The 11,564-nt window shown below is 43.5% G+C and overlaps 1 pseudogene; it reads left to right on the forward strand.

Moving 5' to 3' along the window:
* Positions 1-338: 338 nt before the first annotated feature.
* Positions 339-802, forward strand: LOC122678102 (annotated as a pseudogene).
* Positions 803-11,564: the final 10,762 nt, after the last annotated feature.

Consider the following 11,564-nt stretch of genomic DNA (forward strand, 5'->3'; position numbering starts at 1 on the left):
GGGTTGTGAGGGAAAACCTGTTCCATGTTCTCTCCCCTAGCTTCTAGTGGTTTGCTGGCAATCTTTGGCATTCCTTGGTTTCTACTGCATCACCCTCATCTCTGTTTTTATCTTCACATGGCATTTCCTTGTCTCTGTCTTCATATGGCCTTCTGCTTATAAGGATACCAGTCACACTGAATTAGGGCCCATCCTACTGCAGTTATGATGTCATTTTAACTAATTACATCTGTAAGAACCCTATTTCCAGATGTCACATTGTGAGGTACTGGGGATTAGAACTTTAACGTATAAACTAGGGGGAGGAGGCAGGCGGGGAGTGCATCCTGGGAGAGACCATGGCGTCGCTCAGCTGCTATACCGCCCTCTGCTGTGTTATCTGTTTGGAGAAGCCCAAATACCGCTGCCCTGCCTGCCGCGTGCCCCACTGCTCCTTGCCCCGCTTTCGGAAGCACAAAGAGCAGTGCAAGCGTGCAACTGGTCCTGTTGAGAAAAAAATAAGATCAGCTCTTACTGCAAAAGCCTGTGGAAAACGAAGATGATGATGACGACTCTGTGGCTGATTTTCTCAATAGTGAAGAGGAAAAGGAGAGTGTCTTTGCAGAATTTAAAGAATTTAGGGGAGTCTGCAGTGCTGAGGAGCTTAATGCTCAACCTGCACCTTAGACAGTTGATGGTTGACCTCGATCAGGTGGATCACAAGGCCAAGCTTATGCAGGCCTGCATGCAGGAACCCTTGTTTGTGGAGTTTGTGGACTGCTGCTTGAGTATCGTGGAGCCATCTCAGAACACGGATCCTTAAGGTGGATGCCTATGCTGTCTGCTCCTCCTGGGAGGCCATCATGTGTGGGCCCTGCCCAGGTCGGCGCTTCCAGGACTCAGCGGCTGACGTCAGGTGGGCCCCCCAGCCCTTCTTCAGCACTGCAGGCCGGGGCACAGGTAGGTGGAGGTACTTACGGTGGCAGACCCTGACGTTCAAATGGTTGTTTTTAAGTGTTTTATTTTTGGTACAATTAAGACACAAATATTCACTGAGTTTCCACACTCATTTGAGTAAAAACTTGCTCAGTGTTCCTAAATAAAATTACGGTGTGGTGGTTCAAAAAAAAAAAATTGGGGGGAAGATACAATATAACCCACAATAGTGCCCATCAGACTGGTTCCAAGGTAGCCAATGATTAAAGTTGGTAATGACAATTGGATGAGTTATTCTCTCTACTTCATTGTTTAGTACCTTTTCCCTGGCAAGTGCAAAATGTGTTACAAAAATCTTCACAATTTATGCCCACTCCTGTATATCCATCCACAAGACTCTACCCTAGACCTTCTTGTCTTTGATCTTTCAGGCCTTTTTCTTCCCAGCCCCCTACCAGCGAGTCAGGCCATTGACATATGTCTAAGCATCTATATATATTTACTTCAGTCTGCTTCTCCTAACATACAAACCAAATGACCAGGGACAATGCTTGTAACTCTACCCATTAGCAAGATTTTTCCTCTTCTCTATTTTTCAAAGCCTATCAAGTGTGTGGCTATAAAGGAGCCACTATCTAATTTTGTCTTACACCCACATACTAAGCTGACTCATCCATAAACCAAACTCAGCCTTTATCCCTCCTCCTTCAGCTGGTCAGCTGTTGGTGCAGCTATGGTGGGTGACATGGGAGTCTGGATTACTTGGTCCTGCAGCTTACAAGTATCTCAATTGTGCTTGAGCTCCATCTCAGATGTACTATTTCCATCTTACAATAAATGCTATTGGGTCCATCTAAACACCAAGAGAACCCAGACCATAACGGGCAGTTCTGGGCACATGGTCACTTGGAGTCCCATGGTTAAGTGTTTGATTTCTACCAAGGTGCAGTATCACACTAGGAGTTGTTTCTTAAAACTTATGTAATCTTCTGCTACAGAGGGAATGGCTCTGCTCAAGTCCCAGGGACTGCACTTTGATTTTTCCATTGAGGCTTACAATAAGTTCTGTCTTAATTCAGTTTGGGCTGTTATAATGGAATACCATAGACTGAGTGGTTTAAACAGCAGAAATTTGTTTTTTTGACAGTTTTGGAGGCTGGAAGTCTCAGATCATCGTGCCAGCATGTTCAGGGTCTGATGTGATCCTTCTTCCTGATTTGGAGACAGTTACCTTCTCATTCTCACTCTGTCCTCATGGGGGGTGGGGGCGGCCAGGGAGAATGCTATCTGGTGTCTCTTCTTCACCATCACGTTGGGAGTTAGGGCTTCAACATATGAATGGGGATGGGGACAAATTGAGTCCATAACATTCCACCCTGGCCCCCTAAAATTCATGTCATTCTTGCATGCAAAACACATTCACTCCATCCCAACAGCTCCCAAAGTCTTAACTCATTCTAGCATCAACTGAAAAGCCTCCTCTAAATATTATCTAGACCAGATATAGTGAGTCTCAAGGTATGATTGATCCTGCAGCAAAATTCCTCTCCAGCTGTGAATCTGTAAAATCAGACAAGTTATGTGTTTCCAAAATACAATGTGGGGGAAGGGGGCAGACATATAGGATAGCCATTCCCATTCTAAAAGAAAGAAACAGGAAAGAAGGAAGGAGTGATGGGTCGTAAGAAAGTTCAGAATTTAGTGAGAAAAATTCCATTAGACCTTAAGGTTTGAGAGTAATTCTCTGGCTCAGTGCTCTGCTGTCCAGGTCCTATGGGGTGGGAGCATCACTCCCAAGGCTTTGCTGTCTTGTCCCACTCCCAAGGATTCAGGCAGAAGCCACCTGCCTGTCAAAACTGAGGCAGTTGCCCTGATGACCATCTATTATTCTGTCCTGTCCAATTCAATAAATCCAACAGCCGTCCTTTATTTTTTCCCATCTCTGTCCTCTTCAGTTCAAATTGGCAGTGTTTCTGGTCATGTAATCCCATATACTCCTTTTCAAGCAATAATCTAGTAACACTGTTGGTTTTTTCATTCAAACACATTTTCTCATTTTTTGCAATATGGGTAGGCTGAGAGTCTTCTAAGTCATCAAGTTCTAGTTTCCCTTTGCTTAACAATTCTTTCTTTAATTCATCTCTCTCCTTTCATGTTTTACTCTAAGTAATAAAGTGAGACCAAGCCCTTCCTTCAGTACTTGGCTTAGAAATCTCCTTAGCTGAATATTCAATTTTATCACTCAAATTCTACCTTCCACAAAACACTAGGACACAATTCAGCCAAGTTCTTTACCATTTTATAACAGAAATCACCTTTCCTTCAGGTTCCAGTAACATGTTCCTCATTTCCATCTGAGATCTCACTAGATTTTCCCTTAATGTCCATATTTCTAGCATGTAACTTAAAATTATTCCAGCCTTTACCCCTTATCCAGTTCCAAAGCTGTTTCTTCATTTTAGTTACTTGTTACAGCTGTACTCCACTGCTCATATCTGTATTAGGATCCTCCAGAGAAACAGAACAGGAGTTAGATATTTATTTATTATAAGGAACTGGCTCATGTGATTACAGACGCTGAGAAGTCCCAAGACCTGCAGTCAGCAAGCTGATGACCTAGGAGAGCCAACGGTCACGTCCAGTTTGAGTTCAAAGGCTTGAGAACCAGAACACCTGTGGTATAAGTTCCAGTCTGAAAGTTGGCAAGCTCAAGATCCAAGAAGAGACAAGGTTTCTGTCCAAGTCTGAAGGCTAGAAAAGACCAGTGTCCTAGCTATACAGTCGGGCAGTTGTAATTCCCTTTTACTCAGTTTTTTTGGGTTCTATTCAGGTCTTAAATTGATAGGATGTGGCCCACCCACATTAGACAGGGCAATCTGCTTTACTCATTCTATCAATCCTATGTTAATCTCATCCAGAAACAATCCCCCACTCCACCTCAGACACACCCAGATGTTTGACCAAATTATTTGGGTACTCCATGGCCCAGTCGAGTTGACACAAAGTTAACCATCACAAGCTCCAAACTGCATCTTTTCCCACTCTTGACCCCTCTAATACAAGAGTCTACTGGAATATACAGCCAAAGTGACAGAGATGCTTGTATAGGAGACTGGACCATCTGAAGAGCCCTTCTGTTCTGTGTCTCAAAGCTGGAAATCTTGTTACCTAGTATATAAGCTGGAGAAGTATTCCCAGATATGATATATACTGCCCCAGAAGATGAAGAGAGATACCAAGCCCTGTGCATTCTTTGCGGTAGGGGATGCAAGATGCAACAGATTGTTTTTTATGTGGAAGGATGGACCCTTAAAAACTTCACTGAAGTGACAAATCCTTGAATCTTTGCATCATTTTTCTACTCTCTGGAGCATGGGGCTTACCAATGCCTCCAGCATACTAGCCACCTCTTGCTTGTACTTGTCTGCCCAGCATAATATCATCTATGTTATGGGTCAATGTAATATTCTATGAATTGTGCATGTGGTCCAGGTGTCTTTTGACTATATTATGACACAGGACAGAGTTAACTTACCCTTGAGGCAAAACTATACATAAGTATTACTATTTATCCCACATGCATGTGAACCTTTCCTGATGATGATTAGAATGGAAAATAATTCATTCAACAAATCACTGGCCATACACCATATCTTGATGCCTTATTAATCTGCTCTAGCAATAATATTATGCCCAGCACAGCAGGTGTGATTAGAGCTGTTACTTGCTAAAGCTTGCAATAGTCTGCAGTCATTCTCCAGGATCCATCCAGTTAGTTTCTGCAGGGGCCAGACTGGCTAATTAAATGGAGACATGACAGGGACTGGGTTTCCCAGGTAGTGCTAGTGGTAAAGAATCTGCCTGCCCATGCAGGAGACACAAGAGATGTGGGTTTGACCCCTGGGTCAGGAAGATCCCCTGGAGGAGGAAATGATAACCCACTCCAGTATTCTTGGAGAATTCCATGGACAGAGGAGCCTGGCAGACTACGGTCCATGGGTTCATGAAAAAGTTGGACACGACTTAGAGACTAAACAACAACAGCAACAAATTACAAGGTTGGCGCCAAAGTAATTGTGGTTTTGCACTGCTGAAATCTGCCATTTGATATTGGAATATATTCTTAAATGTGGTTACGTTATTCATCATTTTAATGCACATTTCTTGCTCTATGTTTTTTGCTAATGAATTATTACTTGCTATGTATCTTATTTATATTTTAAACTATGGAAATGTTAGACAAAAAAAAAAGCAAACTCAAGTGATTGTCTTATTCAAGTTCAAAATGGGTCATAAAGCAGCACAGACAACTTGCAAGGTCGACAACACATTTCTCCCAGGAACTGCTAATATACAGTGCAGTGGTGGTTCAAGAAGTTTTGCAAAGGAGACAGGAGCCTTGAATATGAGGAGTGCGGTGGCCTGCCATCGAAAGTTGACAACAACCAACTGAATCATCAAAGCTGATCCTCTTACAACTACAAGGGAAGTTGCCCAAGAACTCAACACTGACCATTCTATGGTCATTCAGCATTTGGAGCAAATCGGAAAAGTAAAAAAGTTCAATAAGTGGGTGCTTTATGAGCTGATCGCAAATCAAAAAGAAACGTCATTTTGAAGTGTCATCTTCTCTTATTCTGTGCAACAACAATGAATCATTTCTCAATCAGATTGTGACATGCAATGAAAAGTGGATTTTATATGACAACTGGTGATGATCAACTTAGTGGTTGGACCAAGAAGAAGCTCCAAAGCACTTTCCAAAGCCAAACTTGTACCAAAACAGGGTCATGGTCACTGTTTGATGGTCTGCTGCTGGTCTGATCCACTACAGCTTTCTGAATTCCAGCGAAACCAGTATACCTGGGAAGCATGCTCAGCCAATTGACGAGATGCACTGAAAGCTGCAATGTTTGCAGCCAGCATTGGTCAACAGAAAGGGTCCAATTCTTCTCCATAACAATGCCCAACTGCACATCACATAACCAATGCTTCAAAAGTTGCATGAATCGGGCTACAAGGTTTTGCCTCACCCACCATGTTCACCTGACCTCTTGCCAACCGACTACCACTTCTTCAAGCATCCTGACAACTTTTTGCAGGGAAAATGCTCCCACAAGCAGCAGGATGCAGAAAATGCTTTCCAAGAGTTTGCCTAATCCTGAAGCACAGACTTTTACATGACAGGGATAAATAAATTTATTTCTTGTTGGCAAAAATGTGTTGACTGTAATGGTTCCTATTTTAATTAATAAAGATGTTTGAGCCCAGTTACAAAGATTTAAGATTCAGGGTCCAAAACTGTAATTGCTTTGGCACCTAACTGTCAAATAGATCAATTCCAATTACACACACAGGAACTGGAGAAATGATCACTGAATGGGCCCACAGACACCACAGACCCACTGTTACCGACTTTAGCAAGGACCCCATTTACTACAAGGCCCTCATAAGCTTCCAGTCTAACAGGGGGCCATGACAATGCTTGGGTCTCAGGGTACTGATAGCCTTTTTTTGAGTCAATTTTCTGGTTATCCCTCTTCCATATTGTGTACAGTCACTACAGAAAATGGCCACAAGTCTCTTTGGGGAAGGACTGGAGAATTATTACATGTATAACTTGCTGAAGTACTGCAGGATCTGCCATCTCTTAAAGTCAATGGATTTCAGATCTGAATAGTGGCCCAAATCCAGACATTGAACAAGGGATAATGACTTTTTGGCTAGGGTTGGGGGTGAGGGGGACCATCTTCAGTCTCCTGTTTTTCCATCTTGGCCTATTTTTGGTTGTAGATGTTAACTTTACCTCTAGAGATGCTAGGCTCTATATCCATCTCCATATTCCCTGTGGGTCAAGGCCCTTGGCTGCCAATTTTGTCAGATGTTGCTAATCTTTTTAATATTTTGGCCTCCTGGTGACTAAGTGCCACCATCTGGCCTGTATTACTTGGGAGAAGGGGGATATCATTCCCATAGTTAGTAATCAATCCCAGCTCTGTTCCAACTCCAGACTGTTCCTATGTCAGCCCAGCCTGCAGAGAACATCTTGGTGATGCTCTTGCCCCTCACCAGAAGATTTCTGACGGCCTCAGTGAATGGTGTGTTTCCTGGGCCATCCTGCGGAACATAATCCTCTGATGGGTCCTCTGGCCTCACACCTATTCCCGCATGCCCACTTCCTTATCTTTTTATTCATTCTTCTACCACATGCCAGGGCAACTGAAACATTTCTACTTCACTCAGCATTGGCCATCACTTTCTCTAGGTTCCTAAAAGCCCCCCTGCAGTTTGTTTCATCCCCAAGGGTTTTTGCTACAGCGTTAAATCCTGTGCCTCCAGAAAGTGCTCCTAATTCAATGAATTCCTGATTATACAGTCTTATAGTCCAGCCCCTTTGATCAAGCAACCTCAAAATTCAACTGAAGGATACTCTCTTGGCTTCTGTCTGTATATGCTAGCTAATTCTTACAGCTCTTTGTATATAATCTCTTTCCTTCTGTATCAGGCCAAGTATGTTCTCAGCTGGGTTTCACTAGGATTTAACTCTAGGTACTGCCCTGGCAGCCAGTAGGGGAGGTAGGGACAACTTCTATGTTGCCTTGTGAGGCAGTGGCTCTGCAGTGTCTTTCAGCATGAAGGGAGTAATAAGAAGAGGTAAACCACCTCTGCAAATTTGAGAGTTCATGCAGGGCTTGCAGAACTAACATCCTTACAGATGTCCATTCAGATGCACTATCTCTTGTTTCAGGTTTTCTCAACCAGGGCCCTGACACGTTGCCTCTCTGATGTCCTGAGTCGGTGGCTTAACTGTCAGCTCTTCCACTACAGAAGATAAAAGCCTCTTTTGAAAGCTGCTAAAGAGGCCCTCTGTCTCTCATACTTAACTATTACCCAGGGGAGAACCCTTGCTTTCTCCTTATTCCTTTCCAGAGTGTCACTACAACCTGGCAGTAACCAGTAAACTCCACTGCCCTTACAGGCATGTTTCTCCCCCAACCCCCATGTATTTCACATGCCTGAAATTGTACCTGCAAGGACTTCTCCTCCAATGGGATGATTTCCCAGGTTGTTCTTAGTCGCTCAGTTGTGTCCAGCTCTTTGCGACCCTGTGGACTGTAGCTCACCAAGCTCCTCTGTCCGTGGGGATTCTCCAGACAAGAATACTGGAGTGGGTTGCCATGTCCTCCTTCAGGAGATCTTCCCAACCCAGGGATCGAATCCTGGTCTCCCACATTGCAGGCGGATTCTTTACCATCTGAGCTACCAGGGAAGCCAGGTTACTAATGATTAAACCCTTAGCAACTAGATCACCAACTGTGTTAGTAACTACCCATGCCCCTACACTACTCAGGAAAGCATCATTTCTGTTTACAAGGCAGGAAGTGTGCCAGTCACATTTTCTCAACTTTCTATGTTTTGTTGGACCTCTCCTGGTACCACCTGTGCTAGTTTGGGCCCTCTGAGAGACAGTTACCAAAGTGTGATTTGACAGGTACATTAGCTAGGGCTGGGTGGCTTAAACAATAGAAATTTATTTCTCATTCTTCTGGAGGCTAGAGGTCCAAGATCAAGATGTCAACAGGTTTGGTTTCTTTTGGGGCCTCCATCGTTGGCTTGCAGATGGCCACTTTTGCAGCATGGCCGTTCCTCTGTACACATACCCCTAGTGTCTCCTTATGTGCCCAAATTTCCTCTGCTTTTAAGCAATCGGCCAAACTGGGTTAGAGTTCACCTTAACAGGTTCATTTTAACTTGTGTCTTTCAAAGACTCATCTCCAAATACAGTCACATTCTGAGGTACTGTGGGTTTAGGGCTTCAACATATGGATCCTTCAACATATGGATTTTGGGGCTATCACAATTCAACCCATAACAACATGCAAGCTATTTATTAGGGGAGCTATCTGTCAAAGATAAAAGGGAAAGGAGAAGGGAAGGTGGGAGAGTCTGCAAACTGTGACTATGAAGTCATATACCTGACATCTACGCAGAGAAAAAAGAAAGGATTGAGTAGGCAGGTCTCAGACTGCAGCACAAATTGAAGAAACTCTAAGTTAGGCTGATGGGTCCTCCAGTCAAAACTGCCCATCAGAGGAGTCCCAAACGTTACAGCAATGAAGCACATTGGCAGCCATGTGCAGTCATTTATAAGTTAGACAACTACAGGCACATAAAGAATTCCGTTTCGGGACCAGTTCTTACTGGTTTCTTTGCGTAGTGTTTCCAGTCCACTCTGGCTATTCTGTCACACTTTATTTTGCTCCAGGACCCACGTGCCTAGCTCTCCAAGATGTTTATACATCTTTCTTTTTTTTTTGAGTCCAGCTCATTCTCTCATGTTTACTTCATTCCTTTCCTTTCTGTCTTCTATGGCTTCTTTATTATTTTTTTTCAGAGGGATATCCAGTTCAACTTTTAATGAAACATTTATTGAATGGGATTGATTATGGGCAATAAACTACAGTAGGTGCTGGATTCTTATGCCCTAATGGTCCACTTTCTTGGGAGAAAACAAGATTTCCCTTCTTATCCACAATCACAGTTACCCACAGCTTCCTTTCACTTATGGTATATAAGGCACAAGCACATTTACTCTGAGAATTCCACATTCAAATAATTTTTTGAGACATTCACCATAATATCTGATATTAATAAGGGCTGCAGAGCACCCTGCATTCCTGGGTGTTCCGGAAATATTATGCTTGAAGTGAGCTTCCCCGGTGGCTCATCGGTAAAGAACCTGCCTGCAATGCAGTTCAATCCCTGGGTCTGGAAGATCCCCTGGAGAAGGAAATGGCAACCCATTGCAGTATTCTTGCCTGGGAAATCCCACGGACAGAGGAGCTTAGTGGGGTGTAGTAGTAGTCCATGGCGCCACAAAGAGTCGGACAGGACGTAGTGACTGAAAAACAACCTATTTAGGTACACAGGTAATATTTATGTAAGTATGTATAAATAGTTACTATATATTAATTTCAAAAGAACTTCACAAGAGAAAGCATAAGGAACTTAACTAACATTTTGTAATAGAAATGCCATATCAAGCTGACCAGAAACCTGAAGGATACCATTCTTTCTCAGAAATCTAAAATGTGCCTGAGGATTGCTCTTGAAATTTCTCCTGTTTTATCAGTGTCAAACTTCTGATTGGCGAGGGGCCACAAAACAAAATTCCAGTTGAACTCATGAGGGAAGGACATAAAGGATAGGGAAAACAGATATCAATACTCAGAAAGCTTGTTTCTACATTTCCCTTACCACTGAATTGCCTTGGTCATTTACAAACCTAATCTGAGGCCAAGTTAGGAACTTGAGAGAAACAGGCCTGGAGAGGTTGGGGCCTTGACCAGTGGTATATTATTAACCAGAAATGGAACTCTGGCATTTCTGTTTCAGTCATACACCACCCACTAAATGACTTCCAAACTGGCTATCTTTCTTGAACATATAATTCATTTACAGTCTTTCTGTGAAGCTGTGAGTATGCTCTCCTACCCTTAGGGAAGGGAAGTTAGAAAAACAAAAAAGACACTGCTGCCAGTTAATTCATGGATAATAGAAAAAGCAGTGAACAATTTGAATCCCAGATCCAGAGCTCTGGGTCACTAGGTCGAAAGCCTGTAGTACTAGTGGCTGGGGGGTAAGAATGGAAGTCCCCTACACATGAATGAGTTCCAAGAGCGTGTTAGTAAGTCCAACAAAGTTAGCCTAAGCACCCAACTAACACAATAGACTATATAGTACTGTACTGTAATAGGTTTATAATACTTTTCACACTAATATATAAGAAACAAACACACAAAAATAAAACACTTTAAATCTTATGGTACAGTACCTTGAAAAGTACAGTAGTACCAGCTACATCACCACTGCTTTAACTCGCTTCAGGTTATCTTGGGCTTGAAATAAAGATACTATATTATTGTACTCTATATAGTAAAAAAATAAAAAAAGCAAAACCACTTGTAAAGGACGCACACACGTGCCAATGTACGCCAGACATGTGAACTAACTTAGGTAACTGGACATGCGAAGGCACTTCCCACCTTTGAAAGTGTGCAACTTTCAATTTAGAAATTTCCTATGTAGGGGACTTACTGTAAAATTACCTTGGCCATGGGGAAACTTCAAGACTTTCCTACCAACTAAAACTCACCAACTTTTCTCAGCAAACGAGCCACGGGAGGGGTGGGCTAAAGTGAATGGACTCGCTCACAGCACCGGTTCAGACGCATCCCATTATTTCCCAAGTTCAGTCCTGGAGGCAGTCACAGCACCTGGAGGAAGTGTGCGTCGAAGCCGGAAGAGCGGGGAATACAGCTAACAGCCGGGCGGGTGGGAGGCGAGGAGGGCCTGGGACAAACGCTCTCTGATAGGGACCCATTAAACCAGGGTTCAGACAGTCTGGCTCGCCATAAAATTCCCCAGTAGACAATCTTGGCACGGGTTCACAACAACTCTTAAAAAGTAAACTCTCACCACACGCCTTCAGCTCCGAGCGCCCCTAGCAACCACTGGTGACTTAAAACGGAAGAACGACCTTTGTCCCGCCCTCCCTGGGCCTCCGGGTTAGCTCGTTGGTCCAATCACCTCGGCGGGAACTCCGACCAACCAATAAGAGACAGGGACGGGAGGGCGGGCTGAAGAGG

Source organism: Cervus elaphus, chromosome 20 (assembly GCF_910594005.1).
Source record: "Cervus elaphus chromosome 20, mCerEla1.1, whole genome shotgun sequence".
Taxonomy (NCBI): domain Eukaryota; kingdom Metazoa; phylum Chordata; class Mammalia; order Artiodactyla; family Cervidae; genus Cervus; species Cervus elaphus.